At 54.6% G+C, this 21,323-nt stretch overlaps 1 long non-coding RNA gene across 2 annotated transcripts; it reads right to left on the bottom strand.

The window, feature by feature from the left end:
* Positions 1-292: 292 nt before the first annotated feature.
* On the bottom strand, positions 293-21,096 carry LOC126641164 (uncharacterized). 2 transcript variants are annotated; one of them, XR_007629207.1, is made up of 7 exons: positions 18,487-21,096; positions 17,964-18,275; positions 17,157-17,224; positions 14,407-14,470; positions 12,417-12,620; positions 4,479-4,616; positions 293-383 (listed from the first exon to the last, which is right to left on the bottom strand). It is a non-coding gene; the product is annotated as an uncharacterized LOC126641164 (long non-coding RNA). The 2 variants fall into 2 exon arrangements; XR_007629208.1 differs by lacking the exons at positions 17,157-17,224; positions 17,964-18,275; positions 18,487-21,096 and having other exon boundaries at positions 12,915-16,277.
* Positions 21,097-21,323: the final 227 nt, after the last annotated feature.

Below are 21,323 nucleotides of genomic sequence, written 5' to 3'. Positions count from 1 at the left end.
ATTTAATCCGGTATAAATTAAAAGTAGTAATAATAATAATAAAGCGTTCATCCCCACCACCCCTCTCGACAGGAGTTTCGAGGCGCCCACCGGGACATCGGCCAGAAAACGGGAGAAACAGCCCCAAAAATCGTCCCCCCGACCCCCCCCTCCAGCCCCTCCGGCACTTTTCTGCTTATTTTTAATCGTTTTAAGCAAAATCGGAGCCGAGTTGCTCGAAAAGCTCTCACGCTGCGCAAGGCGCTGGTTTAACGCGAAAACAACAACAATAATAATAATATATATATTTATGTTTTTATTTATATCTCGGAGCAAAACTGCGTCAGAGGCGAGAGCTCAAACCCCTCTGCTTCCAGGGGGAGGGCGCTTCTTTTCCCAGTCTCCTTTAGCAAACCAAAAAAAAAAAAAAAAAAAAGGGGGAATTGGGGGGTGAGAGAGAAAGAAGAAAGAAGAAGAAGGGAAAAAAAAAAAAATATATTAATGGTTTGATCGCTTTTATGTGGCTTTAAAAGCATATTTTATAAATGTTTAATGCCTTCACGCCCGGACCTCCCCGCCGCTGTCCCCGGGCCGGGGGGTTGGCATGTCATAAATCAGGGAAATGCTAATAAAAAATAAAAAAAAACAGGCTCGGGATGGGCGCGGGGGGAAGCGGGGGCGGCCCCCCCCTCCCTGCAGCTCCAGCCCTTCCTCCTCCTCCTCCTCCTCCCCTTCCCCCGACCGGGAGCCATCTTGTAGCAGCAGCTCCTGGTTGGGGCATCGCTGCTGCGAAACACCGAGCCGACCCCCTCTCCAAAAAGAGCCCCCCTATCTAATATATACAATTTTATTATTATTATTATTATTAATTGTTGTTGTTCCCTCCCGGTGCTGCGGGCGCGCACCATTTTCCCACCGTTTTCCACATCAAATCCCAGCCCCCTTCTTTTCTCCCCATTATTTCCACCCCCCAGTAGGGACACCCCCCCTGCCCCCGCAGCTCGGTGTTGGGGGGGGGGGACACACACACCGCAATGGGGGGCTGCGAATATCCCATGGAATTTGAGGGGGGAGGGGTGGCGGCCGCTCCCACATTTCCCCTGAAAAGCTTTGCCGCAAACGGCGCTTTCTCCAAAAATACCCATTTTTGATAAAAATAATACCGCGGCGGGAGGGGCGGTGGGGTGGTGGTGGCGGTGTTTGTCCCGCGAGCAGCCGCACCGCGTTGTCCCTCTTCCCATCCCTGCATCCCGATCCCGGTGCCCCGGGCTCCCGGCAGGTTCCCACGGTGCCGCCCGCCCCCGGGCCGCCCCCGCCCCCACCCGGGAGGGGGCACCCCTGCCCGCCCTGCGCGCCCAGCTCCGCTCCTCCGGCTCTCCAATTGTGCTTTTTCCTTAATTTTCTTTATTTCCCTTCCCCCTTTTTTTTTCCTTTTTCCCCTCCATTTTTCCCTTTTTTGTTGTTGTTTTGGGGTTTTTTGTTTGTTTGTTTGTTTTGGATGTTTGTGGTTTTTTCTTCTTTTTTTTCCCATTTTTTTCCTCTTCGCCCCCTGGACGAACACAAAATTCCCTTCGGTCGCTCTCCGACCCCGCAGGAGGCGGTGGAGCCCTGCGGAGCTCACAGCCCCCAGCCCCACACCGAGCATTGTCCCCCCTCCCGGAATGCAGGTAGGACAGGGGGGGTGGGAATCTGGGAGGGAGCGAGGGGGGGGAACTGTCTGGAAACGTGGGAGGCAAAGCAAACTGATGCCTCCCAACCTCGTTTTGGGGGGCTGCCAAGGTTTGGGGGAGGGGGGGACACACCCCCTCATCGCCAACCCAGCGCTCAACTTTGCACAGACCCCACTGGATCCCCATCCCCATCTGCTGGGACCTCCCCTCCCCCCCCCCCAAATCCCCTTTTTTACCCCAATAACCCCCCCATGCTCCCGATCCACGGCAGGGGGGTGCTGTGCATCCCTTCCGCCCGCCGTTTTTAACGTGCTTACTACACGTTTCCAGGGTGTTTTTGGAGCTATATTTAAAGCGTGCAGTCAGTGGCTGGATTTAGAAATCCAGGCATAAATCACATTAAAACACGGACGGCGACGATCCCAACGCGTCGGCAAAAGCTTTGCCCTGATTTCATTCCTTCCCCCCCCATCCTAAAAGCAGAACCGAGTCTGACACGAGGGTCCCATCCCCCCAGAGAAAACCCCCTAAATACCCCCCCCCCCCAATTAAAATGCTGTGGGGACAGAGGTGGGATTTGAAGGCAAGGGGGTCCCTGCTGGGGTTTATTCCAGTGAATTCATGGGGATTTATTCATCAGTGGGAGTTTGGTTAATTCCAAAGCTTGGGGTCTCTCCCCACCCCAGCCCCTTGCCTGCAAGGAAAGAGCTGCCATCCCCTCAGGGGAGGGGGCTGTGGGGTGGAGGGTGCCCACAAGAAGATCCCCAGGGAAACAGCTCGGGAACCGAGCGAGGAATTTCTGATTAATGACCAGAGCAGCTCAGGATTTCGTTTTTCTCCATAAATCCTGGCTGATTATAAACCCCTGCGCTCAGCCTGGCTGTGGGTTTTGCATGAGGTGGGGGGAGCCAAGAAATTCCCCCCCCCCCCAAGGGGCTGTACCCAAAGCTGGGCAGCAGCTGGAGGCTGCAGCATCCTCCCACCATCCCAGCTCCACTTCCATTGCCCCACCGGAGCAGGGAAGAAGGGAGAAGGGCTGGGGGGTGCACAGGGATGTGGTTGATGCCCCCTCCCTTCCCCAGTTCACAGCAGTTCTGATCCCCACAGCTCTGGGGTTTGTAAAGCCAAACATCCCCCAGACCACAGGCTGGTTTTCAGGTCCAAATAAAGCCTGATGTCTTTTTTTGCCTTGCCCAGCGCAGGAGGGTGGCTGTGTAGGCACAATCCCACCCTGTTTTCCTGCTCTGCCACCTGCACGCTCCCTTCCCCTCCAAAGTCCCAAATTGGGACCCCTGGTGCCAGGACCTGCCCCGTGCTGGGTGCCCTTTGCTTTTCATAAGCTCCACCAAGCCCCTGGTACCGGGATTTTGTCACAATTAGACTGGAGCTTGAATACATCGGTTTGGGTTGGAGTTTTTTTCCCCTTTTACCTGATAATAAGCTTTTTTCATCCAAGATCAGGGGGAAAAAAATGGGCAAGGAGGAGGGCTGACATGCACAACCCATAGAGAGTTTTGAGAGGAGCACGAACCCCAAAGCTGTAATTACTGCCTGCGTTTTTTGGCTACGGACCAGCTGCTAAATTGGTCGTAAGGCACGGAAACGGCAGTTACACCTTTCAGTGGGAAAAAATGTGGCTTTTAGTGGAGGAACGTGCACGGGAAACCTCCCCAAAACTGCAGTCCCCATGTAACAGCCCAGTATTACACGTTCTGCATTCGGGAGTTTCAAACAATCCTCCAGCCAGGTGACTGGGAACGCTGAGCTCTGAATGACAAGACCTTCTACATCAACAGAGTAAATTGGGGATTTTTCCCTTGATCTGCCACTTGTATCAAAAATACCCTCCCGGATGCAGGACACGAGCGAGCGAGAGGCAGGAGCGTGTGCTATTTTGAGGTTCAATATAAAATAGATACCCTTGGCTTCAGCAGCCCGGCCCACAGGAGCTGCAGGTACTTTCGTATGCATACAAAACATTTTAAAATGGAAAATATTCACAGCTGCTCTCGCCGTTTTGACAGGGGGGAAGGAATCGCGGGGCATGTTAAGGAGATATTAAAAGCTGTGGTTTGAAGCTCCTAAAGCATTTACTCAGCGGGAGAGCCAGAGAAAGAAGTTTAGAAGTTAACTGCATACTTGTGTGCCTTTGCTCTGTCCTTCTTAAAATTCACCTCTCCTATCTGCTTCTAATTTAAACAAGCAGAGCCCTCCAGGAACTGGAAAATCCAGATTTGCAGCATCTCCCAGGGAAAGACGATTTCCTACGTGCCCCCCCAGCGTGAGGGTCCTGCTGAAGGTTAAGCTCGTGAGTGCCTTTGTTTTTGCACCCGAGTTAATCTCTCCTCCCCCCCCCAAAATAAAAGACCTGGGGAATGCTGGTGAAAAAACTGCACTGATGTTACCAGCTGGTCCCTGGTTTAGTCCCATCCCTCTTCCAGAGCCAGGCATGGATTTCACCGCTGCTGCAGGCACTGAATGCCCATCCCCACACCGTGCCCTGTCCTTCTTCAGCTTCCCCTTCTGAAAACAGGGTGAACCCATCCACCTCCCCGGGGTACATTATCGTGGCTTAAAATTAACACTCACAAATGCATTTTCAAGTCCCTTCACGAGAGGCACCAGGAGCGCTAAGGTGCTAGCAGAATAGATCTTTCGCCTTTCAACAGCTGTTAATTGCCATTAAACCCAAACACGCACGGCTTTATTGGAACGGCGTCCGAATTTCCACGCCGCGCTGCAAAGCCCGTGCCCGCCCTCGGTCGTGCTCTCTGGCACGTGCCGGCTGCCTCGACGAGGTGTGACGGGTAAATCCTGCTACCTACCTACCTCTCTGGTAGCTGTCCTGCACACTGGGACCCATTTTGGGGGTCTCCTGATGCCAGGCTCCTTCCTTCGCCCTCCCCGCCGTGCTGTTGCACCAGACCTGCCGTCATTGCACGAAGCTCCAACACACCCTCCCTCGACCTGCAGCGGAGAAGGAGATGGGATGCAAAACCCGTTCCCAAAAATACCCCGAAGAAGCAAGCAGGAACCTGCCCGTGAGGAACTGAGTCCCTAAGGCTGAATCCGGCCCGCAGCTGCCAGGAAAAGCACGTGCTGGGTGTCACAGGGATGGGAATAGCCCGCCGTGACGAACGGGAGTAAATCAGTCATCAGCAGGCAGGGCTGGGGCAAGGCTGCCAGCACTGCCATCCCTGCAGCCACCACTCTGGGGGAGTCCCTTCCCTGCTCTCTTTGGGGTCTGTTGAATCAGCCCCATCCACAGCGTCCCTCCATCCCCCTGGGACTGCCCTATGGAACAGCCAAGCGCCAGGCAGGGCGGAAAACCTGGATGTTGTGGCAGGAGTTTTCCTGGAGTCCAGGAAGCCGCCAGCTCCTCACGGGTACTTTGTGCACCCCCAAACAACCAAACCCAGCTGGGAGTGCCCTGCACCAGGTACCAAACTGCTCAAACACGTGAGATGGAGCCAGCAGGGCAGGAGGGGGAGAAGTATGTGCGTCTCCAAGCATCTTGTCAGACCCCAGTGTTTCCCCCCAAACCCCAACAGAAGGAGGGGTGTCCATGACTGGCTCCAAGGGCTATCCCATCTCTTTTCCCATCACCCCAGTCCTCTGCAAGGGGGAAGGGGCAGTTGGACAAAACGAGCCCTTTCTGCTCCACAAAGCTCGTCAGCCAGCGGCTCTGGGCTTATAATTATTATTTCCTTAAAGACGAGCCGAGCAGCTATAGACAAAAAAGCCCCCTCTTGTCGGAGCTGGAATTTGATGTCCTAACGACTGTTTTTGTACCGTGCCTGTTAGAGGAAAGAGCTCGGCAGGAGGGGGAAAGAGAGATTTAATTATAGAGCTGCATTGTGATTTTGCACACATAGCTGGCTGTTGTAATCAGGTTACAAGTGTATCTGATTTTCTTCCCTCCCCTCCCTCTTCCTCCTCTTTCTCTCTCTCTTTTCTTTTTTTTTTTCTTTTTTTTTTAACCCTCCCCTTTTTCCTTTCGGTGGTCCAAATTAGTTGCTTATGTTTGGGTGTTTCAGAGAGGAGCTGTTATTTGCCTGCACTGAAGATCTTGATCAAGGGAACAATGTAATGTTTCCAAGGAACCTCAGCAGCTCTTTGCCGGAGGAGGAAGCCAATGGTTCCCAGCTCCAGCAGAAACCCCCCCGGGGCTGTGCCAGGCACTCGCATCCCACCATCCCTGGGCTCCCCTTCCACCACCAAAATAAAGAGGACATCCATATATATATATACATATATATATATATATATCTGCCCCAACTCCCCCATGCTCCCCACAAAATTCCTTCACATCCAGGATTCCCTCAATAAATTGAGGCTTATGAAGAAGAGACGCTCGATTTACCTCCACTGGGGCAAGAGAAGGGAAAGAGAGGAGAGGGAAAAAACCCTTTTTAAGAAGAAACTTTATATTTTCCTATCTGAGTCAAGTGATGCTGCGCTGGATTGGGGACTGTTATTGGGTTCATTTAGGAATCTATTGTTGTCCATGTGAATTCTTTTTTACATTTCAAATAACAGGATTATTTCCCCAGGGGGTAATATCCTGTAATTTGAACACAATAATGGGAATAAATTACTTACTTAGAACTAATAACGACAGCCTGATTCCAATATATATAGGAACTGTAACAGCTTTGGTTAGTTAAAGTGTAATTGTGTCGACAGATGACATTTTCTTTCAAAGGAATCTGAATGACTTTTAATTAAATTTGCTGGGGGTGGGGAAGAGAGGGAGAGATACACTGGGAGATCTCGGCTGCCGAGGCTGCAGCGGGTCCTGGCCCCGGTGCCCCAAGCTGAGCTCAGCCCCAAGGAAACTCGGCCCCCATTGCAGTTTCCAGACTGAGAACAGAACAGGGAAGAGGGAAGCCAGCACCAAACCCCATGGCCCAGGGATGGAGGGGGGTAGAGAGTATGAAGAGGGGTAGAAGGGATAGAAGGATGGAGCCCAAGCCCATTTCCTGAGCTCCATCCTGGCAGAGGGCAGGACAATGCCCATATCCCGCCCTGGGCACCCCTGCACTGCCTCTGCCTGTGCTGGGGAAGGGAGGAGCTGATGGAGGCACCAGCAGCCAGGCAAGGAGGCTCTGCTGCTCATGTTGGAGCCATGAAATCCCAGAATGGTTTGGAAGGGACCTTAAAGACCATTTCAGTCCAACCCCCTGCCACGGGCAGGGACACCTTCCACTAGCCCAGGTTGCTCCAAGTCCCATCCAACCTGGCCTTGGACACTCCCAGGGATGGGGCAGCCACAGCTTCTCTGGGCAACCTGTGCCAGGGCCTGCCCACCCTCACAGGGAGGAATTTCTCCCCAATTTCTCCCATCTAACCCTGCCTTCTGTCAGTGGGAAGCCATTCCCCCTTGTCCTGTCACTTCAGGCCCTTCTCCAAAGTCTCTCTCCAGCTCTTGGAGCCCCCTTAGGCACTGGAAGGGGCTTTAAAGTCTCCCCAGAGCCTTCTCCTCTCCAGGCTGAACAACCTCAACTCCCAGTATTGCCACCTCAGCCCAGGGGTTCCTCAGGGAAGGCAGCTCTGCCCAAGGAGGACCTGCACCAGCAGCCCTCCATCCCAGCTCCTCGCCCTCACCCCAAAACTCCCCTGCAAGCCCCGGGCTCTGCATGTCTCCTCACCACTGCCTTCACTGCCAACCACTCCTCAGGTTTATTTCTGAATCAGCAGCACGAGAGGTTCCCTTCAGAGGCACAAAAAAAAGGCAAAAAAAAAAAAGCATCTTTGAGCTGCAGCGCTGCAGAAAGCCAAGTTCCTGCCCCGAAATATCTCGGAGAGGAGCTGTGTGCTGCTGCCAGCGGCTCCGGCCTCCTCCAGGACTCATTTTCCTCTGTTTATCTTGAAAATATTTCTGTGCTGAGGTCCCACCCCGCGCGGCGGAGCCCTGCGAGGCCGCCTCCAGCCTCACACACGGCCTCTTGTTTATCCACAGCCAGTTTTACAAATAGCTTATTAAGCCCAGAGCGCTGTTTGCTGGAGGAAAACCTCACGGAGCAGCTCCTGCAGCCCCCTCCCTGCTCCGAGGCTCCTGCCAGCTGTGCCCCCTCCCAAAACCCCTCTGACATGCACCCAGTGGCTCAGGCCTCTGTGGCTGCTGGGTTTGGGAATCGCTCACGATGGAATAAAATAACCAGTGTGCTGGTGGAGGAGGTCCCACCGCCCTCGTCCTCTCCCTGCTCCCGGGGTCGATCTCCTGTCCGGGATTTTGGCACTGCCAGCCCTGGTTTGTGTGACCCTGCAGTGGCAGCTGCCGGGGTAGATTTTGCCTTTTTAAAAGACCCTTCTGTGGGGGCTGCTGGTTTGGTGTGGGGGAGTTGCAGGGGTTCAGATTGCAGAGAGCATGTTTTTGGGGCTGCTGAATTGGCCGTGCTTTGGAGGTTGCTGACAACATGCCCAGACCCAGAGAGGTGAGCACAGTTGGATGCTGTGTACAGTGGTCCTGGCAGGAGCCCGGTGGGACCACGCCTCAGATTCCCTCCTGTGCCTCTGCTGCCCACCCAGCCCCAGGACCCCCGGGAGGGAGCTGGGATGGAGGGTTTCAGCCCACAACAAACAGCATCAGGGATGTCCCACAGGGCTCGAGCCCAACCTCTGTGTCCACTGGGTCCCGCAAAGCCGAGCCTGAGCACCTCTGTCCCTGCTGCCACCTCTGTCCCTGCTGCCACCTCTGTCCCTGCTGCCACCTCTGTCCCTGCTGCCACCTCTGCCCCAGGCAGGAGCCTGGCTGTGCCCAATCCCCGGTGTCCCAGCACCACAACTTGGGATACCCACCCTGAGTGCCCCCTCCCCGGGACCCCCTGAAGCCCCACTCCCTGAGCACGCAGGACCCCGTAACACAGCAACATTCATAACCTGGCTGGCCAGATTGAATTACCTGCCCCTGGAAGAATAAAGGAGGCATTCAGCCATTTTTTTAAAGTCTTTTCCCCTGCCAAGGCCAGACACCACGGTGACGGTCGAGCACAGAGGCAGAGAAACACGAGCCCTCGCCTCTCCCTCCGAGGGTGACCCCGATCTGCCCCACGTCCCCCCCTCCTCCGACCCTTTAACACCCAGGGAAGCACATGCTTTGCTCACCCGTCACGAGCTCCCTTATCTTTTAATAAAACCTTTAAGAGCAGAAGTCAGGCAATGCCGGCACAAAGGCAGCTCAGCCTCCTCCCGGGACATTAATCATTTTCTTTGACACGTTTTGCTAATTAGCCAAAGCGTTTGCCTCAACAGGGGGAGAAATTGGGGCCTGGGAAAAAGAAAAAAAAACAAGGAAAAAACCCCACATTTCAAGAAGGGGGAGAGGTGGAAAGGGAGGAAGAAATGGGGGAAGAAGGAGCTGACTGACGTCACCCCTGTGCTAGCCGGCATCCCTGGGCATCACCTGGCTGGGAGAAAACCCAGTCCCAACCCCATCCCAAGGATTTTGGGGAGCTGTGATCTGTGATACACGTTTTACCTTCCCCATCCCACTCCTGGTTACCCCATTAGTGCATTCTGCAGCCACGGAGGGTTATTTGGAACACGCTGTTTGGGGGTTTAACTCAGGGCTTTATCTTTTACACGGCTGTTAATCCTCAGGACACATGTTTCCTATCAGCCCTTGATATTTAACATACAATAAGTGTCTTATTAAATCCCAGGGACTGGCTCCACACAGACCACTCACCCCAAAACCCACCCCGGGGGCACCCCAAAGGCAGACTGGGCAGCCCAGCTCCAGCACAGGTTTTGGGTGTACCACGTTAGACCCAACAGGGAGAGAAATGTCATGGAATGAAGGCTCCTCTACACAGGAATTCAGCCTTTAATCTGGTTTTTGGCCCCCTGAGTAGTCACTGCTCCCACAAGCAGGGAGAACCACTTGCAATTTTTAAAACACGTTATTTTGAAGGGTTTTTTGGCAATGCTGTGTGACATAGGATGAGCCCATCCCAGGCAGGACTAGCTACTGTCCCAGCATGACTTCCCATTCCAAGAATCTGACCCAGTTTTCACAGGACCTGATGTTTTCTGGGGGGAGAGAGACCACAGAGAGAGCAATCCATAGTGAAATCACTCTAATCCACCACACTGAAAGAAGAAAATCCCAGGAGAAAGCATCACCTGCTCACACCTCCGCCCAGCCCGGCACGGCAAAATATTGGCTCCTGTCCCACCCTGAACATCAGCTCTCCATCCCAGCTCCTCAGGGAAGGGCAGGGCAGAAAACCACACGGCACAATCCCCTTTTCTCCACAAAACCAAGCGTAAGGACAACGGAATGGGGTGATAGAGCCCCCCACACGTTGTAAGGACACTCCCCATGGGTGCCCCCTGCCCACAGCAACCGGGCCATCCCTGTCCACGGGTACAAGGGAGGGGGAGCAGCATCCCAGAGCCACGTCAGTCCTTTGGGGAGCGTTAAAAAAATAAATCCCAGCTCTTTGCTCCTCTCCAGCACAAGTTTCTCATTGCTGTGGGATGACACACGCCGTCCCCTCCAAAACAAGATGCTTTATTATTATTCTGTTTCTAATTTGGGGGTTGGAAACGATTTTCCATCCCAGAATCCAAACTAAACCATTACCCCCCCAGAAAAAAATTACTAATGTGCTTTCCAGAGAGCAGTGGCACGGTCAGTGCTCTGTGAGGAGGGGGTGAAGGTTTGATCCACGGCGATGAGCACCGAGGAACATCCTTCTCCATGCCCGTTTCCAAGAAAAAGGGTAGAAAAAAAGCAAATTCAGTTAAATACAGAGCTGGCCCAGACTCCTGCTGTGTAACCAGCTGTGTCTGGGATGCGCTGGTCCCACTGGGAAAGGGCCGTGCTCCACCCCTGCCCTCAGAAGGATTTGGGGGAAAAGAGGTGAAAGGTCAGTATTTGGGGAGCGGTGCTGGGGACCTGACACATAAATCATCAGCATCATTCCCGTTTTTGACTGTTCCAACCCCCAATCTACCAGCAGATCCTGGCAAGGAGCAAGTGAGGTCCCACTTCTCGCTGTCCTGCCTGGCCCTGGGGACAGTGGGGACACTCAGAAGAAGCCAGGCTGAGTCTCCAGCCCTGCCACCCCAGGTTGTGCCACAAAGCTCGTGGAGAGCCTTGGGGGGGGCCCCCGTGCAGCCGGCGGCGCTGGCAGACGTGCCGAAACCGGCACGCAGGGAGCTGGTGGAAACCCTCCAAGCCTCCTCCGCCGTTGTATAAGAGCCGCTCGAAAACACTAATCCCCAAAAAATTCAGCCCCGGGAGCGCGACCAGGCCGCCTCCCAGGCAGTGGGGTTTGCATGGCCAGCCCTGCACGGGTCCAGGGGGAAAATGCCTTCAGGTGAGCTCTGCAGGAAAGTCTGGGGGTCCCAGATGTTTTCATACCAACGATCCTTAAAAAAAAAACACCCAAAAAGCCAACAAACAAAAAAAGACAGGCGAGCGAGGCACGGAGGCAGAATCACCCGGCATGCCGAGCGCCGCTGCAAAACAAGGAGTTTTTCCATGAGTCACACCAGTGGAAAGACCAGATCAGGCATCCCATGGGTGGGCTTGGCCAGAGCCGGCTCCTCATCCCCACCACAGCGGGGAGGATGTTTGGAGTGGGGATGCTGCATGTGCAGCCCCTTTCCCTGCAGGGCTCTTGGCCCTTGGCTTTCCTGAGGCTGCTCTGGGGCCACACTGGGGTGGACTCAATGGAATCCCCAAGCGTTGGAGGGCCTCGGGATGCAGGGATGGATCCTGGTGGGGTTTAGGCAGGGGAAGTGGGGTTTGGTCTGTATGAGCAGTGCAGGATTTTCCTGGTCCCCCCTTCCTTTCCCTGAACCCACAGTGCACACGGAGACCCAACGCATGTCCCCCACCATGGCCTCGGACACTTCATTGCTCCGCCGCTGCCCCCTGTGCCTCCAGTGCCCCCTAAACCCCTCCGGGACTGCGGGAGGCAGCGGCAGAAGTAAAAATAAATATAAAGAACTGGTGGCGGAGCACCACGAAACAAACAGGTTTGATTTATCGGTGGCGGGAAGGGGCGAGTGCGATGACAGGCAGCGCAGGAAGTCCCTGGGACCGTAAATCCCGGTGGGAGTGGATAAAGCTTCCATGCGCTGGGTGGGAGGTTACGGGGAGGGCGGCGGGTGAAGTTTAGGGAAGCTGGGGTGGGGTGGAGTGTCTTCTCCGGTTTTTAGAAAGGCGGCGATGAGGGGGAGGCGATTCCCTCCCCGGGGGCAGCGCCCAGGGCAGGGTGGGAAGGGACGGGATCGCATCCTCGGGAGGGCTGGAGCTCCGTCCCGTCATCATCACCCGCACAATAACAGCAACCCTGGCTGTGTTGTGGGTACAGAAACGGCACGTACTTGTTGCTGGCCGTGTTTCCTGGCAGCCCTAAGGCAGGATTTGGCTGCGCAGGAATTTGGAAGCTGCCTTAAATCCAGAAAGAAATGAGAAAAGGCTGGGAGCGACTTTGTGGGCAGAGTTCAGCTGCAAATCCCTGCTCGGCAGCCTCAGCGCGGGGCCCCGGCCGAGGCCGCCCTCTCCCGACGCTCGGCAATAGGGATGAGGTCGGAGATTCGGCTGCTGGGGATGGGGTTCTATTCCATGGGGACATCGAGGAGGGCTCCCCAGCACCCCTGGACACCACGTCCTCCCTCCTCTGCCTTCCCAGAGAGCCTCCTTGGCCGCAATGCCCCTCAGCATCCCACCCTCCGTCCCACTTCACCCCACTGAGATGAACCCAATCATAGATAGAGCCGATATGAAATTCCATAAATCCCCCTCACCTCTTCCCTGGTGGGTGGCCACTCTCACCTCATGGATGCACCGGCTCGGCCGTGGATGGATGCCAGACTTCACCCTGACCTTGGGATGGACAGGACAGCAGTGGCATTGCTGGGAAGATCCATGGTCAGCAGCCTTGCTTCCTGCTCACTTGGAGGGAACCAAGGAGGAAAGGGATGAAAAAGAGGCAGGAGGTGCCAAGCGCTCTAAAAATCAACAACAAAAACGGAAAGGAATTAAAATTCACCCCAGACCCTCCTCTGGATATTCAAGAAGGTGCTTCCCTGCCTCTGGAGCTCTACACTTGGGGCTGTCCTCACCCTCAGGATCGGTGCTGGGGTCACCTCAGCCCCACACCCATCATGAGTCCAGCACTGGCTCTTAATATACCCAGATCCACTTTCAGGGATCTCTCTGCTGCATCCCAGCTCCTTGTATTGGTGTGAAATTCAGAGTTTTTTAGGAATAAACAAGCCCAGTGCCTGTCATGGGGGGTTTACCTGCATCTCTGCTTCCCCAGTGACATCCCTGGGTGGAGAGTGTCCCAGTGATGGATGATTCTCAGCCCTGCATCACCAAAATCCAGGTTGCACCTTGTCCTGGAGAGCCAAGGAGGAGCAGCCAAGAGCTTTCCACCATGGTGATCCTGCCTTTTTGCCCCATCTTTTCTACCATCCTTTCCTACAGCACCCAGGGCATGACAAACATTACTCAGCATCTAAGGTTTTATATATTAATCCTTTAACTCCCAAACTGGAGCTTGCAGGGGAAAAAAAATCAAGTCTGATGGGAATGGGATTCCAGTCACAAACCTCCCAGTTTTTCAAGCATCTCATTTGGCTTCTCCAGCCTCATTTTGGGGAGCAAACGGCTTTTCCATACTGGACTGTGCCTCCTACTGCCTCTCCCTGATGAAGCAGCCCTCAAACATCGTGGAAAGGGCTTGGCTTTGCTTTGGTGGAAAGCTGCTTTCTCGGTAAAACCTCAAAAACAAGCTTTCTGTAGGAAAAAATAGATGGTTTTGGGATGACTGGGCTTGCTCACTGGGGATTCAAGGCTGGCTTTGGCCCCCCCCAGTGTGTCCACCCCAGCCCCCACAAAAAAAGCCATTTTTGCTCATTGCTAATAAATCCCTGCAAAGAGGGGAGGGGAAAAAAAAAAACCTCCCTGCATGCCCTCACTTATGCAGAGACAAGGAAATGTCGTTAAACTAAACCAAACAAACGAATCCAGAGGCAAAGAGAAAAATCACATTATCCCGAATCATAAATCCCGGAGAGGGGTATTTACAGGCTGAATTGCCAAGTGCATTGGAACTGCAGAGCACCCGAAGAGCAGATAGCCATAAAGGCAGACAACGGCCCTGGAAAAAATGCTTTGATTAGGATCTGGGCAGCATTCAGCCCAGATGTTCATTTGTCAATGGAAGAGGGATGGGGGGGAGGTGAGAAAGGCTTTAAATTAATCTTTACAACTAGAAAGGAGCTTGTAATACACACCATATGGGGAGCCACGTCCCTGGAGCCCCCTCGCCTCCCCCCAGCCCGGCGTGCTCGGAGCCAGGCTGGGACCCTCCGGCCGGAGCGTGTCCTCCTCCTTCACCCCCTTGTTTTCTCCGTGCACCAAACACCCCGTGAACCCAAACCCCTTCCACATGTGCCTTTTTTTTTTTTTTTTGTATTGTGAACAAAACAAACTGCAATTCTTCTCATAACACCAGATCTCTTTTATTATTTCCCCACCACCACCACCACCACTCCCCAGACCCAGATACCTGCTCCCCACTCCTTCCAATATCCACATGTGGTTTCTTTTTAACCCTTCCAAGATGCCAGCAGTGGTGGTGGGGGGGGGTGGTGGTGGGGGCTGTGTGTGGAGAGGAGGGACGAGGCTGTTTATTAAATGCCAGCCATTCAAATTAATTCCCCTAATGGACTCGCCGACATCATGGTGTGCATTTAAATGAATGCTTTGTCATATTTCATAGCCAACCTGCAGCTCTCTGCAGAGCAAACCTGCTGGAAAGCTGGGAACAGCAGCAGTGACAGGGACAAACCTATGGAGAGAGAAATAAGAATTAAATACAAATCCCAAATGCAATGTGGGGGTGACAAGAGAGCCCAGGAAGCCCTTGGAAATTTGGAGGTGGGGTGCAAGCAAGACCCTAGGCAGGGCAGGAAGAGCTGTGTGATGGCAGTGGGAGCTTCTTTTCCACACAGGAGGAGGAAAAACCCTCTCGCTGCTGGGGCAGGAGGGACCAGAGACCCCTCACCCAGAGCAGCACAAAGCCACTGCTTCCCAGATGGAGTCTGGGCTGTCCCTTCCACCAAAGCCCCACCACGGCAGGGACCAGCCCCAGGGACCTGCTGAGGAGGCAAACCCCCTCCATCCTGCACCCCCAGCCAGTGCATCCCCCTGGAGCACTGATCTGGGGGCTGACAGTGGAGCTGCCTGGCCAGCATTCCTCCCTACAGCACAGGCTGGGATGCTGAATCCTGATCCCTCCTTGGCAAGATATTACTGAACATCCCAGCTCCTGGCAGAGCATCCCTGCTGTTCCTGAGTAAACTCAGGCCTTCCCCTCCCCAGCACCCCTGGGACAGCCACAGGTTGCTCACCTTGGCTCCAGCTTCAAGAGCTCCCAGTCCTTTCATCAGCCTGATGGAAAGTCAGTGCACACACACACACAAACACAGCCCCCCCTGTGCTGCAAGCACCAGCTCTCTCCTGCTCACAGCCTCTCCTCCCATCTTGTTCCCTCTCTTCTCCCACCTTTAAGAGGTGCTGGAGGGATTTCTTTCCACCTTTGAGGGTCCTCCTCCTTTTCTCCACCCTGCCCCATTCAGCTTCTGCAGGATGTGAAGGATGAGGAGGGGCTGGGGGCTGCTCTGCTCCTGTTTGGCACACTGGCCCAACAAAGGGCTTTTGCACACCCCAAGGGCCAAGGGAAGGGTGATGTCATGGTCCAGGACAGGGATGCAGGCAGCAGCTCCAGCCACAGGTTTGGCAAGGGCAGGAGAGCAGAGGGAGCAGCAAGTGCTGGCAGCTGGGTCTCCCCCATCCTTCCAGCCCCACTGCAGGCTGAAGATCACTGATGACCAATGGGCCAAGAAAGCAAAAATCATAGAATCACAGAGTGGTTTGGGTTGGAAGGAATCCCAAAGATCACCTCATTCCAACCCTTGCCGTGGGCAGGGACACCTTCCATTAGCCCAGGTTGCTCCAAGCCCCACCCAACCTGGCCTTGGACACTTCCAGGGATGGGGCAGCCACAGCTTCTCTGGGCAACCTGTGCCAGTGGCTCTCCACTCTCACAGCCAAGAATTTCTTCCAAAAAAAAAAAAAATCAAATCTAATCCAGGGTTGTTTGCAGAAGTTTCTCATTTAGGGAAACATCTGGAGTCAGCACTTCTCCCTCAAAGGGCAGCAAAGGGTTCAGAGGACACCAGCCCTCATGCTGGGGAGGAAGAGGAGGAGGAAGGAGCCCATTTGCCTGGTCCCCCAGGGAAGGGACACAACACATTTCTGCTTGGTGTCTGTTACCTGGCCTGCAGAGAGCAAGGCACCACCCCCTCCATCCCCTGGAACCCCTGCCAGGAGAACAGGCCCTCCAGGTCACAAAGCAAGAGTGTCACAGCACAGGCAGGGGATGTCACCCCCTTTCCCAGGTCCTCCTGGACCTTCTCCCAGGTCCTCCCAGGGTCGCAGGGCAGGAGCATCCCCTCAAACAGCAACACGTGGGGTGCAAGCAAAGCCCTTGCTGGGCTGCAGTGACATCTGCTGGGCTCCCTCGCGGGGACCCCCCAGCCCCACCCCTGAGCAGGACCCGCTCCCACGCTGAGCCCGGAGCCTCCAGCCGGGGCTCCGCCTTTCCAGCCCCAAGCCCAGCCTGATCCTCTCCAGCTCCCCTTCAGACACCTCAGCACTGCATCCCTCACTGCCAGCTCCAGGGAAAGCCCACAGGGAAAGCAGCTAGAGGAGAGGACAGCACCCCCAGCACCCACGCTCCCTCGGGAGGGGTCCCAGGGGGTGGTCTCGATGCTTCTGAAGAGACCAAAGAGCTGAAAAGCCTGCATTAAGGGAGAAAATGCACAAATTAGGCGTGGGGGCAGGGACTGGAGGAGAGGGGGGGAGTTGTTTATCTAGAGCTGATTTTGATTTTCCTCTTTCAAATATCAGCAGGATGCTGAGCCTCGCCTCGTTATGCAAATAGAAGCAATTAGAGCTCACCCAGGCTCTGCCCACGTGATGGTTTATGGCACTCGCAGAAATCCTTCCTGCTGCATGAGAGGAATAACAACAGCCCCCCTGTGCCTGCTCCAGCCCTGCCACGGCCAGGGACACGGGAAGGCTGGGAAGGGGAGCCCCTGAGATGGAACAACTCACCTCCCATAGCCACCCCCGGGCCTTCCAGAGTCCTCAGAGAAGGACTTCCCCAAGGAAAAATCTCCCCCTCTTCCATGGAGAAAACAACTGCACCGGCAGCAAGTCCCCACCGGCTCTTGGGATGGGACAGGAGGAAGGATGGAGGGGGAGAGAGCATCACTGGGAGCAATGCCAGAGCCTTTTTCTCCACCAAGCCACAAAGTCAGCCCCCAGCAGGACATCTGGGGCTCGGGTCCGAGGGGATGCACTTTGCTGAACTCCAGCAGAAAGAGGCAAAGCAAAAAGTCCTGAATTCCCTGAACTGGGTTTAAAAAGTATAGAAAACTCCCCACCACCACCACCACCCCCAGTCCCACCTTGCCTGCAGGAGGAGGTGGCTCCATTCCCCATCTGGCACTTCACCTCCTCAGGGCCACGCGCCGACCTGCAGGGACCAGACATGGGAGCGTAAATCAGGCTGGGCTCCCGTAAATCCATCATCTCCCTCCTGATTTACATCCAGGTAGCTGGGAGGATTTACTCCCAGTACCTGCCTCGAGTTTCCCACCCCCAGAGGAGCAGAGGGGAAAGAAAAAAAAGACAGGCTCTTTCAGTATTGATCTTGCTCCTAAATCTATTTTTTTTTTCCCCTTCTTCTTTGGATGCAAATGGAGATTGATGAGCCCAGGCCAGCAGCTCTTCACCTCCAAGGGCCATTTCTCTCTGTTCCTGGGGGAGGAATGGGCAGGGGGATGCCCACAAGGCCACAGAGGCCATCACCCCATCATCTGTGGGCAGGAGAGAGCTCCCAGCACCTGGCTCAACATGGAGGTCCTTGCTGAGGAGTGGGATAAGGGACAGCTTCACAGATGGAGCAGGATGAGGGACATCATCACAGATCAGTTTCTCAGTAGTACGTAATTTAAGCCAGCAAGCATTCCAGAGGAACTCTCCAGCCTGCTGTTCTGACACCATCCCCAACTCTATCCCTGCACCAGCTGCTCTTTCCAGGGCAGGAAAGAGGTAGGAGGAGCAGCCAGGGAGCCCTTTCCATCTCCCCAGACAAGAGACACTCCATCCCACATAGTGAGGCATGGAGAGATGGAATTCTGCAGCCACAGGATCATTTGGAATTGAGACCCAGCCTGAAGGTTTCCAGTGTGACCCAAAGCTTTAGGAATTACCCAGGCACGCAGCAGCAGGAGCTGCAGGCAGGGAGCTGGGAAAGGGCTGAGTCAGCACCCGGAGAGTCGCCCCCAGCCAGGCCATTCGTCAGGCAAAGGTTGGGAAGGAGCTTTTCTTCCCTAGCAGGGCCAGGCAAATAATTCACAGCAGATAAATAATTCACCGGGAGTTCAGCCGCCCTCTGGCAGCGGATTGCCCGGGAGCTGTTCGCCGTTATCCCGCATTTATCTGCGATCCCGAACTTTCAGTTGAGTTGTTCAGACAAGTCATTGCCGGGGCCGGGGAGAAGGCTGGAGGAAAGGAGGCGATACCTGGGATGACAGGAATGATCACGGTCAGGATGAGCCGGTGGCTGCTGTTGTGACCGTTCACCACCCGGCACCACCACGACCCGGAGGCGACACCAGAGCTGAGAGGATGGATGCGCAGGAGGCACCGGATTGTTGGGTTTCTGCCACCCTGCTCCCATTTCCAGCCAAGAGCCCCTCCCCCCAAGACATCCCCCTGTTTTCTGTTTCCTACCAGCAAATTCTGCCGCCCGAGGAAGAGGAGACGGAGGAGAGGCAGCGCGAGCAGAGTAAATTCAGAGTTCTGTCCAGTGAACGTCTCCCAGATTGTTTTAATGAGGAGTCTCCCTGGTTCTCCCGGCAGCAGGGATGCTCAGCGGCTGCTCTGCAGCCACACGAGCCCACGTGGTGGGGACACCCACACGTGTCTTAACTCATCCGGAGTCATCAGCTGAGGGCTTGGCCTCTGCCTCCCGCAGCGAACCAGAGCCGGCCTGCAGAGACACACAGAGATGGGTTTGAGGGGGTGGGGAAGAATCAAAACACTCAATTCAAGCAAAAAAGACATTTTTTTGAAGGACAAAGCAGTGATTCCCAGCAGAAGAGAGGAGGAGCAGCATTGCAGGGACACAGGGAATGTCACAGAGAGTGAGGCTTCTCGGGCTCCGGCCGCTGGATGTGCTCCGGCTCCCAGAGGGATTTGGCTCTTCCTTCCAGAACAGAAGATTCTCCACAGCAGTGAGAGCACCAGCCTCTGGCCCTTTCCCAGGCAGCTCCATCTGCTCTTCATGCCCAGGAGAAGAGACTGATGAAGGAGAAGACTCACAACCAGGCTGGATGGGGCTTGGTGCAACCTGGCCTAGTGGGAAGTGTCCCTGCCCATGGCAGGGGGTTGGAACAAGGTGATCTTTATGGTTCCTTCCAACCCAAACCATTCTGGGATTCTCTGAAGACTCAGACCATGCAAGGCAGCCTGACACCTTCCCCAAGACACAGCTGTGGATCCTCAGCCAGCAGTTGGGCTGGAATCACCTCTCTTCAACATGAAGATGCCGTTGGAAGTGACAGGACCCTGAACCTCCCATCTGCAGAGAGACATCTGGCAGGTGACTCCTGAAAACACCCAGATGGACTGAAGAGTCTAATAATAATAATAAAATCAAATACAATTTCATAGATGGATATTTTTTAAGATCATCTCGTGATTTTAAGGGTTTAACTCACATTTACTCCTCAGGGCTGGAGGTGACTGTCCCAGCAGTGTGACCAAGTGTCCTTGGTGGGAAGTGTTCCATGGTGGGGAGAAGCTTTGGCAGAGCTGGCAGCCACTCTCCTGCCTTTCCAGGTCATTCCAAGCATGCACAATGCCCAGGGGACACAGCAAACACCTCTCCCCTCTCCTTTGGAGGGTTGTGTCCCAGCCCACAGTGCCATAGTCCCCACACATGGCACAAACCTGAGCCAGGAGCTTTGGCAAATTCCCATCCTCACCAACTGAGGCTTTGCAAGGCTCCTGAATTAACAAATCTCTCTCTCCATGAGCCAACTGCTACAGGCTCCGGATCAATGGAATAGGTAAAAAAAAGAAGAAAAGCGAAATAAATTTGCATGACTGTTCCCTGACGGATGTTTGATTCCACAGAAGGAACACGTCTCCTCTGGCTGGGCTGAGATCCTCAGCAATAACAACCGTTCCTTCTGTTTTCTCTTGAATTGCCAATCATGCATTTAAAATTATTAAAAAAAAAAAAAAAAAAAGAAGGAAAAAGAAGTGATCACCTCAGGAGATGCTGACTCGGAGCCCGCAGTGGATCAGGGTGCAGCCCACAGTCATGAGAAGACCTGCTCCATCCCATCCCATCATCCCATCCCGTCCCACCCTGTGGGAGCTGGCTTGCCAGGAATCCCCTGTGTCAGCACTTCACCAGTGATAAATAAGGGAGAAATGTGGCAGCTCTGGCCCCAGGATCTGCCAGGTTTCTCCCTCAGAGAGGTAAAATGAGGGCTCTGGAGATGCTGGTGCCCTCACCCCTCACCAAGACTCCCCCCTCTGCCACCACCAGCCCAGGGGTGACAGTGAGGGTGCCCAGAGCCCTCTGTCCCTGGAGGAGAGGATGGGGCACAGCGAGGCACTCTGACATCACCAGGATGGGGGGAGAAACACAAGCAACAAAAAAAGAACTTTTATACAAAAAAACAGACAGATCCATCCCAGTTGATGTGAGAGGATAGGAAAGGGAGCGGAGGAGAAAAGCAGCAGCTGGGATTTCAGAGAACAATGTGGGGAGAAAGAAGAAAGAGGGAGGAAGATGAGTGCGGTTGGGTCGCCTGTTGTTGTCAGCCCTTTTCGGGGGGGAGGGCAGCAGGAAAGTCAGTGATCAGCCAGATCTGAAAACAGACAAAACTACTTCCACATGCCAATAAAACCCTGAGCTTGGAGGGTTTGCAGGGCTCTGGGGCCCCCACGCTGCCTCTAAAACAAACCAGAGGAGCTGGGAAGCTCATCCGGGCAGGAGCCGGGACGTGGAACAGAGCGCAGTGATGGCATCTGACCTTTCCTTCCTCATCATCCTCCCCCTCATTGCCTGCCACAGCTCATCCCCCTGCCCAGCATTGCTTGGTCTGCATCAAAGGGACTCATGGAAAACCAACAGGCACTGCAGCCATTGCTGAGTGGGGTTGGTGATGCTCATGGGTGTCCCACGTGGGTCTGAGAGCTGAGAACCTCAGTCACCTCACTTGTGACTTTGGTGGGCTCCAGCATGTGGGATTGGGGATTGAAGGGCTGGAAGCATCCCTGATGCCATGAGGCAGCCTCTCCTCGGGGATCCTGGTGGTGGGAACATTTTCCAAACCATGGATGAGAGAGACCTGCTCCCACCTGTGTCCCACCATGCAGTGACCTTGGCTGAGCCTTTCCCTCACCCATGGCTTAGTCACGGAGCTGGAACACCCCGTGCAGTTGCCGGGCCGTGGCCCGAGGGGGAAGCGGCTGCCGCCCTGCGCCGCTATAAATCACCACACCGCAAAGCACAGCACCCACCTCCCCGCTCCCTGGCTGTAAATCTGCAG

This window comes from Myiozetetes cayanensis, unplaced genomic scaffold, assembly GCF_022539395.1.
Source record: "Myiozetetes cayanensis isolate MyiCay16 unplaced genomic scaffold, myiCay2020 scf20-37, whole genome shotgun sequence".
In the NCBI taxonomy this organism is placed as follows: Eukaryota; Metazoa; Chordata; class Aves; order Passeriformes; family Tyrannidae; genus Myiozetetes; species Myiozetetes cayanensis.
This window is presented reverse-complemented; position numbering and strand designations above follow the sequence as displayed.